General features: G+C 41.9%; 1 long non-coding RNA gene across 1 annotated transcript; it reads left to right on the top strand.

Annotated features, from left to right (window-relative positions):
- The first annotated feature begins 13,482 nt into the window (after positions 1 to 13,482).
- LOC148112463 (uncharacterized) lies at positions 13,483 to 17,363 on the top strand. The gene is made up of 2 exons (XR_015729317.1): positions 13,483 to 13,676; positions 15,154 to 17,363. It is a non-coding gene; the product is annotated as an uncharacterized LOC148112463 (long non-coding RNA).
- The last annotated feature ends 4,992 nt before the right edge of the window (positions 17,364 to 22,355 follow it).

Here is a 22,355-nt window from a genome sequence, read left to right as displayed (position 1 = left end):
AGATCAATTTAGGTTGAGGCTACTGTACATCTGATGAACAGCCCCTTTGTCTCGTCATTCCCGCCCAGCTCTTTAGGAAAGAATATTGCCTCCATCCTCGGGGAGATAGTTGGCTTTACTTTAATAAACGGAGCGAATCCTAGGTGTTGAATCTTTGACGGAGATCTTGGAAGGACTCTTAAGGAAGCAGCTGTCCAAAGCCAATTTTGTAAAGCAATGTGGCTCCTAAGCGCGAAGCAAAGCGGAACATTGAAAAAGATGCCAGATGTCATACCAGGTGTAGTGCCTCTTTGCCTTGACATTGTGCATTATGTTGTCTCTGTGACGTGAAATTCCTTCCAGAAGGAAACCTGCTCAGCCTCACGTGGGCCAACTAGACACAAAGACATAGAAATCTGGGCTCAAGACGGGTGTCCTTGATGGTGTCATCATATCTCCTGTGTTTTTATGGGTGTCCATTTCACAAGAGCTTCAATTGTATCATCACGGCTGGCATCTTGGCGTTTTTCACCAAACTGTGCGTGTCAGTTTTGGAAGCCTTTTTTTTTCTTTTAGTGTTGTGGTCCACCAGCAGCCTACAGAGCTGCCAGCGGAGTCGGACAGTGAGGAGGCTGGGGAGGACAATGGGCCAGTCCTGGAGTCACGGGAATGAACTGCCCCCGGAAATATGTAAGATCTCCGACCTCCGGGTGTTTCGCTGCGCACTGAAGACCCTGTTGTTCCTCCAGGGCGGGCTATCAACATAATAATTTATTATTATTTATTATAATTTAATAAAGAATTAATAATTTATTAATAAATTATTTATTATAATTTACGCACTCTTCGTAATAACTTTGCCTTTATACTGTATAAATATCTGGTCAAAATCAGCCATCTTTGTTCAGACCCTTCTCTGTCTTTGGACTGTTTGAACCTTGCGCAATAAACTCTTTCCTGCATTGAAGAGCTTGGCCTAGTTCCGTCATTTTTCCTATAACAGCTGGCCTGCAAAGGTGCCCTCTAATCTTGCTGTCGCTGTTATTGATGACTTATCTTTTATTTACCTTGGCTAATCTTGGGGAGGGGGCAGACAAGCAGAATGTGAAGCCTGGATGTTTCTGAATTGGAAGACCGCAGAACATCCTAAAGCAGTGGGGAAATCTAAATTGTTTTACTACCGGTTCTGTGGGCGTGGCTTGGTGGGGGGAGGAGTAATGTGACTGGGTGGGCGTGCCCATTTTTTTTTTTTACTTTTAAAACCATTTTTTTCTACAACCTCTTCGGCGAAGAGGTTGTAAAAAAATGTTTTCAAAAGGCTCTGACGATCCCAGCTGAGTTGCCTGATCGGCAGAGGCTTTTTTTTTATTTTTTAATTTGATTTATATGCCGCCCTTCTCCAGAGACTCAGGGCGGCTTACAATGCGTTAAGCAATAGCCTTCATACTTTTGTATATTTTATACAATGTCAGTTTATTGCCCCCACAAACTGGGTCCTCAATTTACCTACCTTAGAAAGGATGGAAGGCTGAGTCAACCTTGAGCCTGGTGAGATTCGAACTTACTTTAATTGCAGACAGCTGGTGTTAAATTACAGTGCTTTAGTCTGCAGAGCTATCCAGGCTCTTTTTTCTTTTAAATGCCTCTGACGATCAGGCAACTCAGCTTGGATCGTCAGAGGCTTTTAAAAGCATTTTTTCTACAACCTCCGAAGAAAAAATGCTTTTAAAATCCTTTGACGATCCCAGCGGAGCCGTGCGATCATCAGAGGCTTTTTTTTAAAAAAAAGCATTTTTTCGGCCGAAGAGGTTGTAGAAAAAATGCTTTTAAAAGTTAAAAAAAAAAAGCCTCTGATGATTGTGTCTTCTTTTATTCACCTCTCCTGGCTTATGCTACACCAGGTGGTCAAAAAGTTACCTGAGTCCCTTTTCTTAGGGAAAATTTCTGAAGGAAGTGTGAGCTGCTAGAACATTTGAAAGGGGTCAGCCCAGCGAATTATTCTGCGATCACCCAAAAGGAGATCAGGCTGGATTTTTTCCCATTTATCATTGCATTACATGGAGTGTGCTTTTTAAAGGTCAGGAGCTGCTAATTAAGTGGATTCAGCAGGAAGCTGACAAAGACAAACGACTTAAAATAGTCACTAAAGAGAAATTAATCATCGGAGAGAGAAAACTTCACAAAGGAGCACAGTATGGAATTATTTCCATTGACTCTGATCACCTAGTTCTTTTTCCGCTAATGGCAATAAGAAGGGTTATTGTTTTAGTTCGGTGCCATCAAGCCAGGCACAACATTGGGTGTCTATTTAGTTACACACTCACAATTTTGGCTTATCTCCAGACTCCAATAACAACTCACACCTCTTCAAGAACATTCCCACAATCTCAGGAGCCTGAGTGGCGTAGGAGGCTAATGCCTCCTACTAAGGCAGCATTTAACATCCAGCTGCCTGCAATTACTGCAAGTTCAAATATCGCCAGGCTCAAAGTTGACTCAGCTTTCCATCCTTTCGAGGTAGGTAAAATGAGGACCCGGATTGTGGGGGGCAATAAGCTGACTTTGTATTAAAAAAAAGAACACCGCTTAGGGGGGAGCCAAAAAGCCCTGCTAAGCAGGTATATACAAAAGTATGAAGGCTATTGCTTAACGTGGCATATAAATCGAACCAATAAATAAATAAATAAATAAATAAATAAATAAATAAATAAATAAATAAATAAATAAATAAATAATATAATATAATTATATTATAGTAATATTGTATATTAAAATATCCCTCTTCTGAGGAAGACGAGCGGTTCAAAAATGTGAAAATAAATAAATAAATAAATAAATAAATAAATAAATAAACGAACAAACAAATAAATAAATAAATAAATAAATAAATAAATAAATAAATAACTGTCAATCAACAGAGAAAGATGAACCCAGGGGGCAAGTTAACTAGCAGAACAGCATCTTGAGTGCAGACATCTGAGATGTTTTCACTGTCAGCCAGTGAGAAAATATTCCTGAAAGCGCTATGAGTGATGGACTCCGAAAGAAGATTAAAGAAATGTCCCCGCTAAGGGTCAGTTAAACAGCTGCGACCAAAGATTATGTCATCAGTCATCAGTGGTTTGAAGGAAAGGGGGAATTAAATCATGCAGCAGAAGATCAGCCTTGAGCAGACACAGCTTAAGCAGTGGAAAGAGGAGAAAACTCTTAAGACACCAATTGAACAAGTTCCAAAAGGGGAAAAGAATGGAAATAATTCAGAAGGCCAGCTGGAAACAGTAAAGGCATTAGCACCCATAACAATCAGAACGACAACACTGTATTTGGATGTCACTACTTGCCTCATGACATCATTATGAGCCGTGGTGGCGCAGTGGTCAGAATGCAGTACTGCAGGCTATTTCTGCTGACTGCCGACTGCCTGCAATTTGGCAGTTCAATTCTCACCGGCTCATGGTTGACTCAGCTTTCCATTTTTCCAAGGTCGGTAAAATGAGGACCCAGATTGTTGGGGGCAATTGTTCTGACTGAGGCTTCCCTAAAAAGCACGAAGCAGAGTCTGGGGTCCCGGCAAAACCCCTTTTATTTTATTTACACGACTGTGAATTCCTTTCATTCACAGTCAGCAAGGCCTGGCAAACAGTCTTTCAGAGGAATATTTATCAACACAGACCTTATCTCGCTTGGAAAGCTGCCATGTCAATAGTTTTCAAATGCAGTACAAGGCAAAACTTGGCACAGAGTCTCCGGGCTTCACGGACAGATCTTCCCACTCTTGAAACGACCAAACGAATGAATTGTTTCCTGCAAAAGCCCCCTCCCCGTTCGCTCCTCTTTTGTTTTCTAGGAGAGGGGCCAATCACCTCCAAGGTGTGGCTTTACTACCAAGTCGACCCTGCTTTCTGAGTTCTTCTTGTCTTCTGGCAGCCCTGCGCATGCGCACACTGGGAACAGGCTCCGGCTGTTCCTCTGCCTCACTGCTGTCCAGCTCCCTCTCTGCCTCTGATGCAGAGTCCTCGTCCGAGCTTTCCCCAGCCCCCAGGACTGGCTCATGTTCCTCCCCAATCTCCTCACTGTCCGACTCTGCTGCCAGCTCTGCTGGCTGTTGGCGGGCCACAACAGCAATAGGCTGATTCTGTAAACCGCTTAGAGAGGTCTGTAAAGCACTGTGAAACGGTATATAAGTCTAAATGCTATTGCTATTGCTATAAGCATATAATTCTTGTCATTTCCATTATGGCCTCATGTTGCAAGCACCCCTGGTCCCATTGTAGACACCTATACATGATTATGTGTCCAATTCATGCATGTTGAGGCAGAGACCTGATGTAGGAGATAACCAGGCTGAGCCGAAGCGAGGGGTTAAGTGTGTTATCAGTCAGAAGCCCCTTCACACCCTCAAGAGATCTAAGTCCAGCCCACTTTGAAATCCATTGATTAAAGGTAAAAGTAAAGGTAAAGGTTCCCCTCGCACATATGTGCTAGTCGTTCCTGACTCTAGGGGGCAGTGCTCATCTCCGTTTCAAAGCCGAAGAGCCAGCGCTGTCCGAAGACGTCTCCGTGGTCATGTGGCCGGCATGACTCAACGCCAAAGGCGCACAGAACGCTGTTCCCTTCCCACCAAAGGTGGTCCCTATTTTTCTACTTGCATTTTTTATGTGCTTTCGAACTGCTAGGTTGGCAGAAGCTGGGACAAGTAACGGGAGCTCACCCCATTACGCGGCACTAGGGATTCGAACCGCTGAACTGCCAACCTTTCGATCGACAAGCTCAATGTCTTAGCCACTGAGCCACCGCGTCCCTCTGATTCTTTGATTCTTATCTACCACCAATTTGCTTGGGCCATTAGTAATTCAGATTCTTGTAGAGAGCTTAATCTTGCAATAAATCTACATACTTATTTGAACTGCCTGAATCTCCTGATTTCTCCTGGCACTTGATGCTTGAAGAGACACAACACAGAACAGCTGTGTCAAATTCGGGCTACATAAATTTCTGTGGATAAGAAATCTGTATCAAGGATTATATGTCCTGATATTATAATATAATAAATATAATAAATTGTCACAGGCCAAATTATTTAATCAGATTTTATACTGTTTTTAAATTTTGTAATTTATGTGTTTTATCTGGCTGTTCACCGCCCTGAGTCCTGCGGGAGTAGGGCGGTATATAAATCTAATAAAATAAAATAAAATAAAATAATTCTAATCATATTTAATTTGCATCTCAAATTATTGTACTTTATTCCGATTTCATTTTAGATCATATTTTATTCTAATTTTCATTTTAAATCGTGCATTATTCCAATTTCATTTAAATTATTTTACCAAACTTTTGTAATAATTTGTTTCTGGACTCTGCACTTTGATATGGCCCAAGGGCTAATCAATAAATAAAGATTGATTATATGTCAATCCAATATTTTGGATTCAGCAAAATTTAGAGGCTAACGTTCGCATGACATCTTAAATTTGGTTAGGGTTAATCTCAACATTTTTCCGTATTTTAGTTATGCACACCTATTCTGGTTAGTAATGCAAATCAACATGCCAAGCTCAAATAGATTTTAGGTCATATGACTCAATATGCATATGAGCACATACTGCAACGAAAATGAAATTAGACTGTAATTTGGCTTTGGGAATAGGATTCGGTGAAAAGTTCCACAGACGTCTAAGGAGCAATAATCAGATTATATTTTAAATGGATATATTCAACACAGACCCCGCTATCATAAACTCAGCCTCAATTAAAGCTAATAAAGTCTTTTTAATTGAATCATTAACCAGCAAATATGAAACGATGGCATTCGTTTTTAAAATATCATTTGTATTAAGTATTTTGATTACAATGGTATAAACGAATCCAAACTAAGGGAGAGAAACTAGAATAGGAAAAAGAAAGAAAGAATTTTCTCTTGGTTGATCATTTGTATTTCCTTTCTAATTTCTAAAACTTCTTTTTATATATCCAATAAAGTGACCTTTTCCACATCATTCTTTTGCCCTGTCATTTGTAGTTCCACTTTTTGTACTTTCTCTGTCTTGTCAGATAAAATGGCCTATTATCCATCTTAAAGCTATTAGAGACCTTTCGAATGACAAGTCTAAAGTCTTCATCAGACTTGAGATTATCTTCAACTCTGAACAAAAGGGGAAAAAAAAATCGTTATAAATTTAAGAACTTAAAAGACTTTGAAATAAGCAGCAAAAAGCCAGCGAAGGTTTTTGATTTAAGAAAGTTGTAAGATGTAGGGTTCAGATGACTTTGGAATATTGAATTTTAATGATGGTTTACAGTGTCCCAGGGTCTTGTGATGATTAATTTGGACAAGCAAAATTAATGAGGAATACAGATTCGCTTAAAAACTATTTTACTAGCTCAACAATTGCAGTCGTTCCTTTAAACAGCTGTGGCAAGGAAGAATGTAAAATGGGACAAAACTCACGTAACAACTATCTTGCTTAGCGAAAGAAATGTTGCGCTCAGTTGAAATGGTAAGTTGAGAACTACCTGTAGTCAGTGGTGGGTTCCTCCCGGTTCGGTTCGGTTCAGCCGAGCCAGTAGCGGTGACGATATGACATCACCAAACCGGTTCTTTTTGTTCAGGAGCTGGGCCCTCCCACCCAGTGGTGGGTTCCTCCCGGTTCGGCCCGGTTTGACCGAGCCGGTAGCGGTGATGATATGACGTCACTGAACCAGTTCTCTTTGTTCAAGAGCTGGGCCCTCCCGCCCCCCTCCCCCGCGTTATTCTTACCTTTGATTTGGCCCCACCCCCAATCTATTGCTGCCTCCTGAGTCCCAGCTGATCAGCTAGAAGGAAAAAAACTGTTTAAACTCTTGCCATGGGGCTTCAAAGGGCCGCCCTACAGCTGATCCGTGTTAAAAGGCAGTGTGGTGGTAGACCGGTGCCTCCAAAAACAAATGGGTAGACCGGTGCCTCCAAAAAGGAATGAGTAAACTGGTGCCTCCAAAAACAAATGAGTAGACCAGTGCCTCCAAAAACAAATGGGTAGACCGGTGCCTCCAAAAACAAATGAGTAGACCAGTGCCTCCAAAAACAAATGGGTAGACCGGTGCCTCCAAAAACAAATGAGTAGACCAGTGCCTCCAAAAACAAATGAGTAGACCGGTGCCTCCAAAAACAAATGGGTAGACCGGTGCCTCCAAAAACAAATGGGTAGACCGGTGCCTCCAAAAAGGAATGAGTAAACTGGTGCCTCCAAAAACAAATGAGTAGACCAGTGCCTCCAAAAACAAATGGGTAGACCGGTGCCTCCAAAAACAAATGAGTAGACCAGTGCCTCCAAAAACAAATGGGTAGACCGGTGCCTCCAAAAACAAATGAGTAGACCAGTGCCTCCAAAAACAAATGAGTAGACTGGTGCCTCCAAAAACAAATGGGTAGACCGGTGCCTCCAAAAACAAATGAGTAGACCAGTGCCTCCAAAAACAAATGGGTAGACCGGTGCCTCCAAAAACAAATGAGTAGACCAGTGCCTCCAAAAACAAATGGGTAGACCGGTGCCTCCAAAAACAAATGGGTAGACCGGTGCCTCCAAAAACAAATGGGTAGACTGGTGCCTCCAAAAACAAATGGGTAGACTGGTGCCTCCAAAAACAAATGAGTAGACCGGTGCCTCCAAAAACAAATGGGTAGACCGGTGCCTCCAAAAACAACTGGGTAGACCGGTGCTTCCAAAAACAAATGGGTAGACCGGTGCCTCCAAAAATGAATGAGTAGACTGGTGCCTCCAAAAACAAATGAGTAGACCAGTGCCTCCAAAAACAAATGGGTAGACCGGTGCCTCCAAAAACAAATGGGTAGACCGGTGCCTCCAAAAACAAATGGGTAGACCAGTGCCTCCAAAAACAAATGAGTAGACCAGTGCCTCCAAAAACAAATGAGTAGACCAGTGCCTCCAAAAACAAATGGGTAGACCGATGCCTCCAAAAACAAATGAGTAGACCGGTACAGCTCTGCAAGCAGTTAAAAGCCTGGTAAACCAGTACCTCTGCTAAATCCTAAAGAATTGTCACATGACCATCAAGCCACCCCCACAAAATAAGCCACGCCCACAGAACCGGTAGTAAAAAAATTTAGAACCCACCCCTGGGTCATTTATACTAATGACCACACTATTTGGGGTTCCCCCTTTTATTAGACAGACTACAGAATAACAGAAAAGACCTTGAAGGTCTTCTAATCCAAGCCCCTACTCAAACAGGACCCTACAAACATTCCAGATAGAGAGTTTAATGAGATTATTTAAACAACTATAAGAGAGAGCATGAAAAAAAGTAGAATACAGATGCATAAAGCAGGAATTTAAAATATTGCAGAAGATACAGCTTCCTAATGAGTGGTGCGGTGGCCTAGAGGTGGAGCTCTCGCCTCGCAATCAGGAGGCTGTGAGTTCAATCCTAGGCGGAGGCAGATATTTCTCTCTCTGGGCACGTTGAGAATATATCTGCTGAATATAACTCCGCGTTGGCGACAGGAAAGGCATCTGGCCAGTAAACTCTCAGCTCCATTTAGTTGCCCCGACTCCACCCCGATGCAAGGGATTACAGGGTCATTAAATGACAAAATAATAACAGCTTTCTAATGTATCAGTAATTAGTTGTAAATAAATAAGCACTTTGTATATCCCATTACTAGATGAAGAATCACTATTAGAATTAAGAATAAATGCCAAGGATCATGGTTTACCACAATATAATTAAAAGCTTTAATAAATCCAACTGATAGCACTAAATATCTGTTTTGATTTAGGTATCGTATCAAATGTAAATTTAGTTACCATGCATAAAAGTAAAAGTAAAGGTTCCCCTCGCACATATGTGCTAGTCGTTCCTGACTCTAGGGAGCAGTGCTCATCTCCGTTTCAAAGCCGAAGAGCCAGCGCTGTCCAAAGACGTCTCCGTGGTCATGTGGCCGGCATGACTCAATGCCAAAGGCACATGGAATGCTGTTCCCTTCCCACCAAAGATGGTCCCTATTTTTCTACTTGCATTTTTTACGTGCTTTCGAACTGCTAGGTTGGCAGAAGCTGGGACAGGTAACGGGAGCTCATCCCGTTACGCGGCACAAGGGATTCGAATCGCCAAACTGCCGACCTTTCCATTGACAAGCTCAGCGTCTTAGCCACTGAGCTACCGCGTCCCTTTCCCACACACAGGTAAACTCAAATTTTGGATGGGATGCCAATCCATGTATTTAATTATGATTTTAGAATGGTTTCTAGTTTCATCTGAACTCTGGGTTGGATTCAATTTATGATAGAAAGTTATTCTAAACATCAAAGGATATTTCACAGAACATAACCATTCTTCCATTGAAAGTCCGACCACAGTACTGTAAGAAGCACTTCTGCACTAGAGAGCTAATTTGATATTCTTTGAAGGAATTTATGGGCTAGCCAAGTTTAGCAGGAGAATGATAGATGAGACCCGTGTTTCCAGGGGTTGTTACAACAAACTCCATCATCTTCATCATCCCTGCAGTTTTCTTGGCAAGATTTTGCAAGTGGTTTTTTCTTTGCAAGTGGCTTTCTTTTTCCTATGGCTGAGAGAGAACTTGTCCGAGGTCACTCTCCTTGGAATGGGACAACTTGCCACAGCCAACTCTTCGCAGCCAATTTGTTGTGGCCAGTTCCCCGTGGCCAACTCAACCAGGGAAAACTTGCTGCGGGACAAGAGTTACACCAATATGAAAGAAATATTGGAATAGTATCATTAAAGAAAGGATGCCAAATGTCTATTCTGCATTTTTCCAGCTTACCAAGAAGTAGATTGTGGTCTACTTTGTCAAATGCCTTACTGAAAACTAAGTATACTATGTTTACACCATTTCGCTGGTCTACTAATTTAGTGACTTTATCAAAGTCACTGAAGAGCCTGTAGTACAGTGGACTAAAGCACTGTTATTAACATCTCCTGCTTGCAATTACTGCAAGTTCAAATCTCACCAGGCTCAAGGTTGACTCAGCCTTCCATCCTTTCAAAGGTAGGTGAAATGAGGACCCAGATTGTGGGGGTAATAAATTGACTTTGTATAAATATACAAAAGTATGAAGGCTATTGCTTAACACATTGTAAGCTGCCCTGAGTCTCCGGAGAAGGACAGCATATAAATTAACGGGAAAAAAAAGTATGAAATAAGATTGGTTTGGCATGATCTGTTTTTAACAAACACATGCTGGCTACTAGTTATAACTTAATTTGCTTCTAGTTGTTCGCAGATCTGTTTTTTGATTATCTTTTCCAGGATCTTCCCAGGTATTGAAGTTAGACTGATTGGTCTGTTTTTTTCCCCCCCTTTCTTGAAGATGGGAACTACATCAGCCTTTTTCCAATTCTCAGGTACTTCCCCTGTGCTCCAGGATTTTTGAAAGATTTGGTACAATGCTTCTGAGATAACATCTGCCAGGTCCTTCAGAACATCTGGGATGTAATCTGGTGATTTATATTCATCAAGTTCAGATAGGTGTTTGCTTACCATTTTCTTGCTCATTTTATTTTAATTTTTATTTCTGGTTTGTCTTTTCCAGTAGCTTTTTTGGTACATTGGACGAAAATTTCTTTTTGCATGAAGACTGATGCAAAGGATAATAAAATAACAGAGTTGGAAGGGAACTTGGAGGTCTTCTAGTCCAACCCCTTGCTCAAGCAGTAAACATTATACCATTCTGGACAAATGGCTGTCCAATCTCTTCTTAAAAACCTCCAGTGATGGACCACCCAAAATTTATAGACAAGCCATTCTACTGGTTAATTATTCCTAAATTCAAGATTGGACCTTTCTTTAATAATCTTCCACCCATTACTTCTTGTCCTATCTTCAGGTGCTTTGAGAATATGTTGAGCCACTCTTCTCTGTGACACCCCCTGTACTAGAAAATTGCTACCACATCACCCCTAGTCCTTCTCTTGATTACACTAGATGTACCCAGTTCCTGCAACCATTCATTTATGCTTTGCCTCCAGCCCCCTAATCATCTTTGTTGCTGTTCTTCTTTGTTGTTGTTGTTAGTTGCAAAGTCGTGTCCAACCCATCGCGACCCCATGGACAATGTTCCTCCAGGCCTTCCTGTCCTCTACCATCCCCCGGAGACCATTTAAGGTCACGTCGACTGCTTCAGTGACTCCATCCAGCTACCTCGTTCTCTGCCGTCCCCTTCTTCTTTTGCCCTCCATCGTTCCCAGCATTAGGCTCTTCTCCAGGGAGTCCTTCCTTCTCATTAGGTGGCCAAAGCATTTGAGTTTCATCTTCAGGATCTGGCCTTCTCAAGAGCAGTCAGGGTTGACCTCCTCTATCACTGACCGGTTGGATCGCCTTGCAGTCCAAGGGACTCAGGAGTCTTCTCCAGCACCAGAGTTCAAAGGCCTCAATTCTTTGATGCTCAGCCTTCCTGAGAGCATATGCACCAAGACAAATTCCTTGTGTGTCCAATCACACTTGGCCAATAAAAAATTCTATTCTATTCTATTCTATTCTATTCTAGTCTAGTCTATTCTAGTCTAGTCTAGTCTAGTCTAGTCTAGTCTAGTCTAGTCTAGTCTAGTCTAGTCTATTCTATTCTATTCTATTCTATTCTATTCTATTCTATTCTATTCTATTCTGGTCCAACTTTCACAGCCATACATTGCTACTGGGAAAACCATAGCCTTGACTATATGCACTTTGTTCTTCTTTATTACTTCTTAATTCCTTTATTCATATAAATTAAGCTTTCTCTTGTTCTGTGCAAAACAGGAACTGTATTTTTGATCTGAAGAAAAAAATCAAGCCAGAAATTCAACACATTGGACAACAGTGTCTAAAGGCAAAAATAAAAATGGAGCAGTTTATTCGGGACCTCCGATGGGACTTTTATGCAAGATTCTTTTTTTTAAGGCTGATCTTCTAAGTTTTCAGGCATACAAAGACCTACTTCTGCCTTTATTAAAAATGCAAGCACACATTTGCACGAACGGACGACTACCCCACAAAATAGTCAGCAAACTTGACTGTACTGAGAATAAAGTGCATTCCCTAACGTTTCATCATGTTGAAGGAAGAAAGAAATGTTCTGCTTTGATTAACTTCCTGATCCAAAGCTTACCAGAAGAATTTGAGTCCCAAAGTGCCCAGAATGCCTCATGATTTGTGTTTCCATATGCCTTTGAAAATGGGGGCAGAGGATGGGAGGGGGGAGGAGAGAGGGAGGGAGAAAAGGAGGAGGAGGGGAGGGGGAGGGAAGGAGGGACAGGAAGGAAGGAAGGAAGGAAGGAAGGAAGGAAGGAAGGAAGGAAGGAAGGAAGGAAGGAAGGAAGGAAGGAAGGAAGGAAGGAATAGCAATAGCAATAGCAATAGCAATAGCACTTAGACTTATATACTGCTGCACAGTGTTTTACAGCCCTCTCTAAGCGGTTTACAGAGTCAGCCTATTGCCCCCAACAATTTGGGTCCTCATTTCACCGACCTCGGAAGGATGGAAGGCTGAGTCAACCTCGAGCTGGTCAGGGTCGAACTGCTGACAGTCGGCAGAGTTAGCTTGCAATACTGCATTCTAACCACTGCATCACCACAGTTCTAGGATCTGGGAAGGAAGGAAGGAAGGAAGGAAGGAAGGAAGGAAGGAAGGAAGGAAGGAAGGAAGGAAGGAAGGAAGGAAGGACTGTTTATCCCAGTTTGATTTTTGAACTTAACTTTATTAAGAATAGTTCTTAATAAAGAACTATTTATGGAGGGAGGGAGGGAGGGAGGGAGGGAGGGAGGAAGGAGGGAGGAAGGAAGGAAGGAGGGAGGGAGGGAAGGACGGAGGGAGGGAAAGAAGGAAGGAAGGAAGGAAGGAAGGAAGGAAGGAAGGAAGGAAGGAAGGAAGGAAGGACTATTTATCCCAGTTTGATTTTTGAACTTAACTTTATTAAGAATAGTTCTTAATAAAGAACTATTTATGGAGGGAGGGAGGAAGGAGGGAGGGAGGGAGGAGGGAAGGAGGGAGGGAGGAGGGACGGAGGGAGGGAAGGAAGGAAGGAAGGAAGGAAGGAAGGAAGGAAGGAAGGAAGGAAGGAAGGACTGTTTATCCCAGTTTGATTTTTGAACTTAACTTTATTAAGAATAGTTCTTAATAAAGAACTATTTAGGGAGGGAGGGAGGAAGGAAGGAAGGAGGGAGGGAAGGAAGGAAGGAAAGAAAGAAAGAAGGAAGGAAGGAAGGGACTGTTTATCCCAGTTTGATTTTTGAACTTAACTTTACTAAGAATAGTTCTCATTGCCACTTAAAAGGAAAAAATGAAAAGCATGTTAGTGTATCTACCATTCCACCTCCTGGTGTTCTCCCTAGCACCAGTTTCACTGCAGCGCTTTGATTATGAGCCAAACAAGCATCTGCTCTGACTCACTTTTTCCTCACAGCCTGCTTCGCACAACCACCTCCATCTTGGTGGCAGCTGTGCAGAGGGAGCGTCACGAGATTTATCGGAGAGGAAACTGACTTTTGCAAACCATTGTGCGGGGGTATTTAAGAAGCAGCCACCCTGAAGCAGAATCAGCTTTCGTGTCCTATCCTGACCCACATTCTAACTTTCTCTTCCTTTCTTTAAGTCTTCCTCAGTTTCCCTCCAAGGGCGATCACGGAAAGTTCCATGAGGAGATTGCAAGCTGTGAAAAGCTGCTTTGCTCGTTCTTAGGAGGCCTCCTGGTAGTAGGTATTTATTTATTTATTTATTTATTTATTTATTTATTTATTTATTTATTTTATTGAATTTCTATACCGCCCTACTCCCGAAGGACTCAGGGCGGTGAACAGCCACGAAATAAAACACATACATATAAAAATTTAAAATCGAATAAAATGAATTAAATAAATTTGGCTGAATTAATACCCATAATTTAAAATACCCATATTTTAAAACACATTAAAATTTAAAATTTGCACTTAAAAGGGAGAAGATTTAGGCGAGGCCAGATTGATGAAATAAAAGAGTCTTCAGGTGTGTGTGAATTGGGGTAAAACCTAACCCATTGTACTCTTTTCTTGCAGAGTAAGGAACTTCCATGCTGAAGATTAATATTAAAATAGCCAGAAATATATTCATTGGATTACGGGGCTCTCCAGCCACTTTATACTTTTTCAGTAATATATACTGCTCAAAAAAATAAAGGGAACAAAAGCAGAAGACATCCGAGATCTGAATGAATGAAATCGCCTTTTTAAATACTTTGTTCTTTACATACAGTAGTTTATACACTGCTCAAACAACTAAAGGGAACACAAAACTACTGTATGTAACGAACAAAGTATTTAATAAGGCTATTTCATTCATTCAGATCTCGGATGTCTTCTGCTTGTGTTCCCTTTATTTTTTTTGAGCAATGTATACTGTATATATCATCTACTGTATCTTCTGCCTTTATTGGAGTGTTTCTCAATTTTTAAGAGGGGTGGACTTCAACTCCCAGAATTCATTTACCCATGGCTGGCTGGGGAATTCTGGGAGTTGAAGTCAGTGGTGAAATCCACTTTTTTTTTTTACTACCGGTTCTGTGGGCGTGGCTTGGTGGGCGTGGCTTGGTGGGTGTGGCAGGGGAAGGATACTGCAAAATCCCCATTCCCTCCCCACTCCTGGGGGAAGGATATTGCAAAATCCCCATTCCGTCCCCACTCCTGGGAACTGTATGACTTATTGCTTATCCTTACGATTCATATTGATTGTTTCCTAGTATGATTTGATTGCTTATTTGTACCCTATGACTATCATTAAGTGTTGTACCTTATGATTCTTGATGAATGTATCTTTTCTTTTTATGTACACTGAGAGCATCTGCACTGAACGTAAGCACATAAGACATCAGTGAGAAAGAATCCATTTTTCCTTTCGCCCCTTTTTTTTTTTTTTTTTAAAAAGAAAAAATCTTTCAAGATTTTGCTTTCAAGGGATTATCTATATTGAGTGGTCCTATTGCAGTCAACAGCTGCCACTTCTGCAGCTTATTAAATCTGACCTTTTTAGGGACAATCAATCATGACAGCGTTATTTGCTTCTTGAATGCATCATTTATCCCTATAATAAAGAATGTTCTGAGCTCACAAAATTTAAGCCTTTGACATAAACAAATGCCCTGGAACACGCAAGCTTCTTTTCACTAATTTATGCTAATACATATTTTATTTGCAACCCCCAGCGTGAACAGATCACCGGATGAAGATGGATATAGATCAGATTTCAGAATTCTTTTGGCCTCTGTTACATCTGCTGGATGTTGGACAGCAAGTGCTCCGAATGGTGAAATAATTTACATCTCCCTGTGTTGATTTTTCAGAATGGAAGCCAACCTCAAGGCACTGAGATATGTTGACTGCATATTTTCCAGTAATTACCTTATTTGCACATAGCCTGACTTAACGCATTAGAGATGCTTACTTGGCCAGGCATCTTAGGCTTCCCACATGCATCTGTTCAACACATATAAGTTACCAATTCTCAGACTTCTCAGGAAACAACAACTGCACGAAAAACTGTGCGCTTGGACCATCTATGCATGCACAAACCAGGGATGAAACGCTCCAGGTTCGGACCGGATCGCCCGATCCGGTAGCGATGACGGCAGGTGCTTCAGAGAACCGGTAGCAAAAATCCCTGCCCACCCAACCCCCATGCTCAGCTGAGCCACGCGATCATCAGAGGCTTTTTTTTTAATTTTTAAAAGCATTTTTTCTACAACCTCTTCGGCAGAAAAAAATGCTTTTAAAAATAAATAAAAAAAGCCTCTGATCACGCAGCTCAGCTGGGATCGTCAGAGGCTTTTAAAAGAAAAAAAGTCTCTGCCGATCAGGCAACTCAGCTGGGATCGTCAGAGGCTTTTAAAAGCATTTTTTAAATAATCTCTTTGCCGAAGAGGTTGTAGAAAAAATTGTTTTAAAAGCTTTTTTTAAAAAGTTGGCCACGCCCACCTAGTCACATTACACCCCCACCAAGCCACGCCCAGAGGACCAATAGTAACAAATTTTAGATTTCACCACTGGCGCAAACCCTTCTGCACATGCACAGAGGGTAAAAAACAGGTTACTTCCTGGTTAAAACCAGGAAGTAACAGCATCTGGGCAGGTGGGCAGAGGTTCGCGTTGCTGCCGCTATTGAGTCTCCAAACCACCCACCGCTGCTGCCGCTACCAGTTTGCCTGAACTGGTGTGAACCGATAGCATTTCATCCCTGGCCTGGTCTAAAGATTGTCACATTTTCCCAATCGAAACTATGATTTAAAAGAGTCCCTTGGGAGTTGGGCGGCATAGAAATGTGACAAAATAAATAAATAATAAATAATAATAAATCTTAGTCATTTCTCTTTTATAGCATTGAACCTACAACGGGCCACACAGTTTAGGGATTGCAACTATCATATAGTCAGATCATGTATAATTGACAGTGGGTTCTCTTATAGATTTTAGTTGTTATTTATTATTTTATACTAGAATTTTAAGTGTATATATACTGAGTGCTTTTTATTTGTTCTGGTCTGAGACGGTAATAAATTGTTGTTGTTGTTGTTGGGAAATTAAAGAATTTTCATCATGTCTTCTGACAGCCATGTACATGGATGCATTCTGCCAGCCTTCTGCCTGTTCGTGCTACATCATGGTTGTTGTATGTTGTAGCACTGATGATTTTGACTTTCACTGATGACTTTTAGCTATACAATGTGGGATGAACACCCTTGGAAGGGTGTGGGAATGGGCATGGATTTCCAGAGAAAAATTTCAGACTACAGGACCCATTTGCACCACTAAGGTGACCCTGAGGACACAGATAGACCTCCAAGTGGCCTCAATGACCCTCTAACAGGATGCAAATGACCAGCTGTCTGCAAGGAGCATAAATCCTTCCATTCCCCACCATTCTAATGTGAATGGTGTAGGAATAGTACAGGGTCAACTATATGAACACTGAAGGACCCGCTTTATTCACATTATTATAAGAAAGAAATGTGCTTGTTTAGAGATTACACTAAGTCAGCTAAATTCCATTCTTGGTAATATATATCTTCTGAGGGGCCTAGCTGTCAAGGATGCAAGGACATCCATATGAAACAAAATGTTACTTATTATCCAAAGCAGCCATGAATCTACGCATCAGCAAACACAGAATTGAGGAAGGTTGTTTAGCTAAGATAATCTTATGAACTAGAAAATAATGAAGGAATTTAGTAATTAGAAAGTGTCAATTATAATGTAACAAATGTATGTTAACCATATATGGAAAACTGCTGTGCTCGCAAAATCCTTTGTCTTGGAGATGTATAAAAGCAGTTGTATCAGAGCTCTTCTTGGTTCAGAATTGCAGATACAAATCTGATTCTGAAACTGCGCAATAAACTGTCTCTGGCTGACCCAGGAATGTTGTTTAGTCCCATCATTCCATAACAATTCTGTCAGAGCTGAAGAAGCTTCTTGGATGAGAAGTGAAACATCTTCAAAGAAAAAACAAGAAAGTCCAGTTGCCTCCTGAAAAAAGCACCTTTGGGACAACCATGACCTGGATGACTGAGAATCTCTACAGACAAGTGCCAGGATTTTGACCATGTGGGCTGCTGCAAAATCTTTCAGTCAGGCCTGTCAAAATGGCGGCCCATGAGGCAAATGCGTCACATGCAGGCCACACCCAGCCCGACTCCACAAAGGCAAAAAACATCGTGATACGTCACATGACGTGATCAAGTTTGACACTTGTGCATAAAGTGCAAGGAATTGGTTCTAAGGCTCTTTTTTTTTTAGTGCCATTGTAACTTTGGTTGTTCAACAAATGGTTGTAAATTGAGGATAACTTGTATCGCGATACTCACTGCTGAGGAAAATTCTGGCTTTTGCGAGATTGATCTTTCCTTGGAGCAATCTGATGAAATCACCCGCCCAATTTCTCTGGATAAGACATTTTTAATTTTGTGTTTTTATTCTTTTCGGTGTTTAATTGTTTCAATATTTTTAAGATGCCTTTCCCGCTGAAATTTACGTACGCATTAATTTAGGTTGCCTCCTTCCTCTCAGGCCAAATGCTTCCCCAGTGACTGGCAAACACACCATAACCCTTTTTCAAACAATTGGGAGTAGGAACATCAGCAGAACATTAGTAAGAAGGCAATTCCAACCGTCACTAGATAGCGGGGGCTAATATTAAAAAAGCACTACCGCGGTTTCCATAAACGTAACAATAAAAAGTGTGAGACATCTTGGCTTGGCTGTAAAGAAATGATGCAGTAGCCACCCAATGAATTTTCAGTACAGGATGTTCCAGAATCCAAGGTCCATCTGAAAAAGTCCATTTTTTTTTTAAGTTTGATTTATATGCCGCCCTTCTCCGGAGACTCAGGGCGGCTTACAATGCGTTAAGCAATAGCCTTCATACTTTTGTATATTTATACAAAGTCAGCTTATTGCCCCCACAATCTGGGTCCTCAATTTACCTACCTTAGAAAAGATGGAAGGCTGAGTCAACCTTGAGCCTGGTGAGATTTGAACTTGCAGTAATTGCAGGCAGCTGGTGTTAATAACAATGCTTTAGTCTGCTGTGCCACCAGGGCTCTTGGCTAATGTTTTTTCCACTGAACTTTGTCTCCAGATTTGCTACGACCCCTCAATCCAACAATCTCTGGATCAGTAGAAGTCAGTCAGAGGAAATCTGTTGCCTTCCATGATAAGAGTCTTCCAATATTTGAGGAGCTGTCATAGAGAAAAGAGGTCCAATTTATTCTCCAAAGCACCTGAGGGAAGGTCAAGAAGTAATGGGTGGAAGACTATGGAGATTCTCAGTCATCTCAGGTCATGGTTGTCCCAATGCTTTTTTTTTTTTTTCAAGAGGAAACTGGACTTTCTGGTTTTTCTTTGAAGATGTTTCGCTTTTCATCAGAGCTGAAGAAGCTTCTTGGATGAGAAGCGAAACGTCTTCAAAGAAAAACCAGAAAGTCCAGTGGCCTCTTGAAAAAAAATCACCTTTGGGATAATGGGTGGAAGATCATTGAAGAAAGATCCAACCTAAATTTCATGATAGTTAGAACAAATAACCAGTGGAAAGGTTGATCTTCAGAAGTTTTAGATGCTCCATCACTGGAGGTTTTTAAGAAGAGATTGGACAGCCATTTGTCTGGAATGAATTAGGCCCTTGATGGCGAACCTATGGCACGTGTGCCAGATGTGACACACAGTGCCCTCTATGATGGCACTCGAGCCGTCACCCCAGTTCAGCTCTGCTGCGCATGTGTTTGCGCTTCCCCGCCGGCCAGCTGGTCTTCGGGTCTCTGCTGCTCATGCGCAGAGGGTGGGGGGCGCGGGCATATGTGGGAGATGGGGTGCATGCAGGCAGCTGCATGTGTATGCGCTGGGGCGGGGCACATGCATGGGGGCCGTGTGTGTATTGCATTTTGGGGGTTCGTGCTCATCTCTGTTTCAAAGCCGAAGAGCCAGCGCTGTCCGAAGATGTCTCCGTAGTCATGTGCCCAGCATGACTCAACGCCAAAGGTGCACAGAACGCTGTTACCTTCCCATCAAGGGTGGTCCCTATTTTTTCTACTTGCATTTTTTACATGCTTTCGAACTGCTAGGTTGGCAGAAGCTGGGACAAGTAACGGGAGCTCACCCCGTTCCGCGGCACTAGGGATTCAAACCGCTGAATTGCCAACCTTTCGATCGACAAGCTCAACGTCTTCGCCACTGACCTCTCCAGTCTGGTGTCCCTATGCCTTTTAGCATACAAACAATGTAGCTTCTACCTTCCTACACTCATATTTATAGAGGGAAGGAAACACCAGTTGACAGTTCCAAAAGATCTACCATATCTAAGCGGAAAGCATCCAGACAACCAGCAAATGGTAGAAAAGAGACACAACACATTATTTCTCCCGCCATCGAGTGATCGTCTGGATTTTTTCGCTGCTACATCTGTTAGCCCTACCCCCAAAAAAGACGGTAATAATTCAATGAATGTGAGCCAAATTGGCGTGTAGCGAGGGGAACATCAAGCAAGATTACACGGTTAACAAACTCAAATGCCTTGGAGGAAATGCCGCAGCATTGACAAACATGTCACATTCCCAAGATTTTGCTAATAACTCCAAGCAGCTAATTGGCTTGATTCAATTGCATAATTGCCCGCTGACTTTCAGCCAGGACTTTTGAAAGAGTTACAAAAACTGACCTGATTTCACAGGGTTTGAAATTAGTAAATATTTCGCATGAATCTATCAAAATATTGTGCTTGGTGCTCATTGGCGCTCGATGGATCTGCCCACTGCTTCGGCATGGCTGCGTTTGCACTTGCTGTTCTTTGGCCCATCTCTGTTCAGTTCATTGTTCTTAGATATTGCAGAAACACCCGTAAAGAAAGTCTGTAGATAATCCTCGACTTACAACAGTTTGTTCAGTGACTGTTCGAAGTTATGTGTCAAGCTTCGTTGTTATCTCCAAATAAATGAATTTCCAAATGCCCAATCTTTGAGAAAATTTTTCTCTTTATTGAGCATAACGAACTGGCCCTGACTCAATGCGCAGTTAGCACTGAACTTTGGCCCACCCCCAAAACCTCTCTTTCCGGTTCCCAATTCTCTGCGTCTCATTGGCCATCTTGCAAGCCACTCTTCTCATCCCATTTCCGTCAGTTCACAGGAATGTCCCCCCTCCCATCCCATCTCTGTGGAGACAGTTCTTCAGGGGAATTAAGTAGGTGAAAGTTTAAGCTTCTCCTCTCCTTCCTTATGGCAGCTTGGAAGCTGACATTATGACACTGAAAAAAATGACTTACCACTTTTCACACTCACGAGCGTTACAGCATCTCCATGGTCACATGATAAAAATTCAGACACTTGGCAACTGACTCATATTTATCAGGATTGTAGTGTCCTGGTGTCCCTTTTTGCGACCTGATGAGCAAAGTCAATGGGAAAGGTTCATGGAACAACCGTCTTACTGATTAAACAACTACAGCCGAATCGGAGGAGAAGGAGGCGTGGGAGTGAGGGTCAACATCCAGGCAACCTGAGAGCTCCGATGGGGAAGAGGGAATGGAGCTGGCAGAGAGAGAGACAGAGGCAGAGCCTGGGCTGTCCATCAGCCCTCAGATGGAGAATCAACAGCCCCCAGATCTGGAGGTGGCTGATGAGGAAGAGGAGGAACAGCTGGGTCCAGTGCCTGACACATGGATGCACAGGAGGCAGAGGAGAGGAGAGCAATGGAAATCTATGGGCCAGTCCTTGGGATGGAAGAACCACCACTGCTACCAAAGCCCCACCCTAGCTCTGGGGGATAAAATGCAGGGGGAGGAGATGAATAGATGTGGCAGACAAGTATTCATCTCCTGGACGGATGGACTTCTTAGCCTGCTATGTGTGTGAGAGAGAAACTTTTTGCCAGCGCTCCTAATAAAGGAATCATTGATTTAACTAAAGAGGATTTGTTGTGTTTGGGGAGCTGAGTCAGAACAGATTCACTTAACAACTGTGGCCAGAAATGTCATAAAAGTGAGCAAAACTGATTTAAGAAATCTCTCACTTAGTGTTCTGCCCCAACGACGGACTCCAAAGAACGCAGCACACACAAAGTCATCTGCACCTCCATAACTGTCTGGTTTGGTTCTGCAACCCAACAAGACAGACACGGATTTCAGAGGATAATTAGAACTGCAGAAAAAACCATGGCTACCAACCTGCCTTCCGTTGAGGACCTGTATACTGTATGAGTCAAAAAGAGGGCTGGGAAAATATTTACAGACTCCTCGCATCCTGGACATAAACTGTTTCAACTCCTACCCTCAAAACAACTCTATAGAGCACTGCACACCAGAACAACTAGACACAAGGACAGTTTTTTCCCGAATGCCATCACTCTGCTAAACAAATAATTCCCTCAACACTGACAAATTATTTATTAAGTCTGCACTACTATTAATCTTCTCATCGTTCCCACCACCCATCTCCTTCCACTTATGACTGTATGACTGTAATTTTGTTGCTTGTATCCTACAATTTATATTGATATTGTTTCCTGATTGCTTATTTGTACCCTATGACTATCATTAAGTGTTGTACCTTATGATTCTTGACGAACGTATCTTTTCTTTTATGTACACTGAGAGCATATGCACCAAAGACAAATTCCTTGTGTGTCCAATCACACTTGGCCAATAAAGAATTCTATTCTATTCTATTCTATTCTATTCTATTCTATTCTATTCTATTCTATTCTATTCTATTCTATTCTATTCTATTCTATTCTATTCTATTCTTCCAGTCTTCCATTCCATTCTATTCTATTCTATTCTATTCTATTCTATTCTATTCCATTCCATTCCATTCCATTCCATTCCATTCTATTCTATTCTATTCTATTCTATTCTATTCTATTC

The sequence above is a fragment of the Pantherophis guttatus genome, chromosome 9, assembly GCF_059756535.1.
Source record: "Pantherophis guttatus breed Tessera chromosome 9, ASM5975653v1, whole genome shotgun sequence".
In the NCBI taxonomy this organism is placed as follows: Eukaryota; Metazoa; Chordata; class Lepidosauria; order Squamata; family Colubridae; genus Pantherophis; species Pantherophis guttatus.
The sequence above is the reverse complement of the archived record's forward strand: the minus strand, read 5'-3'. Positions and strand labels throughout refer to the sequence as shown.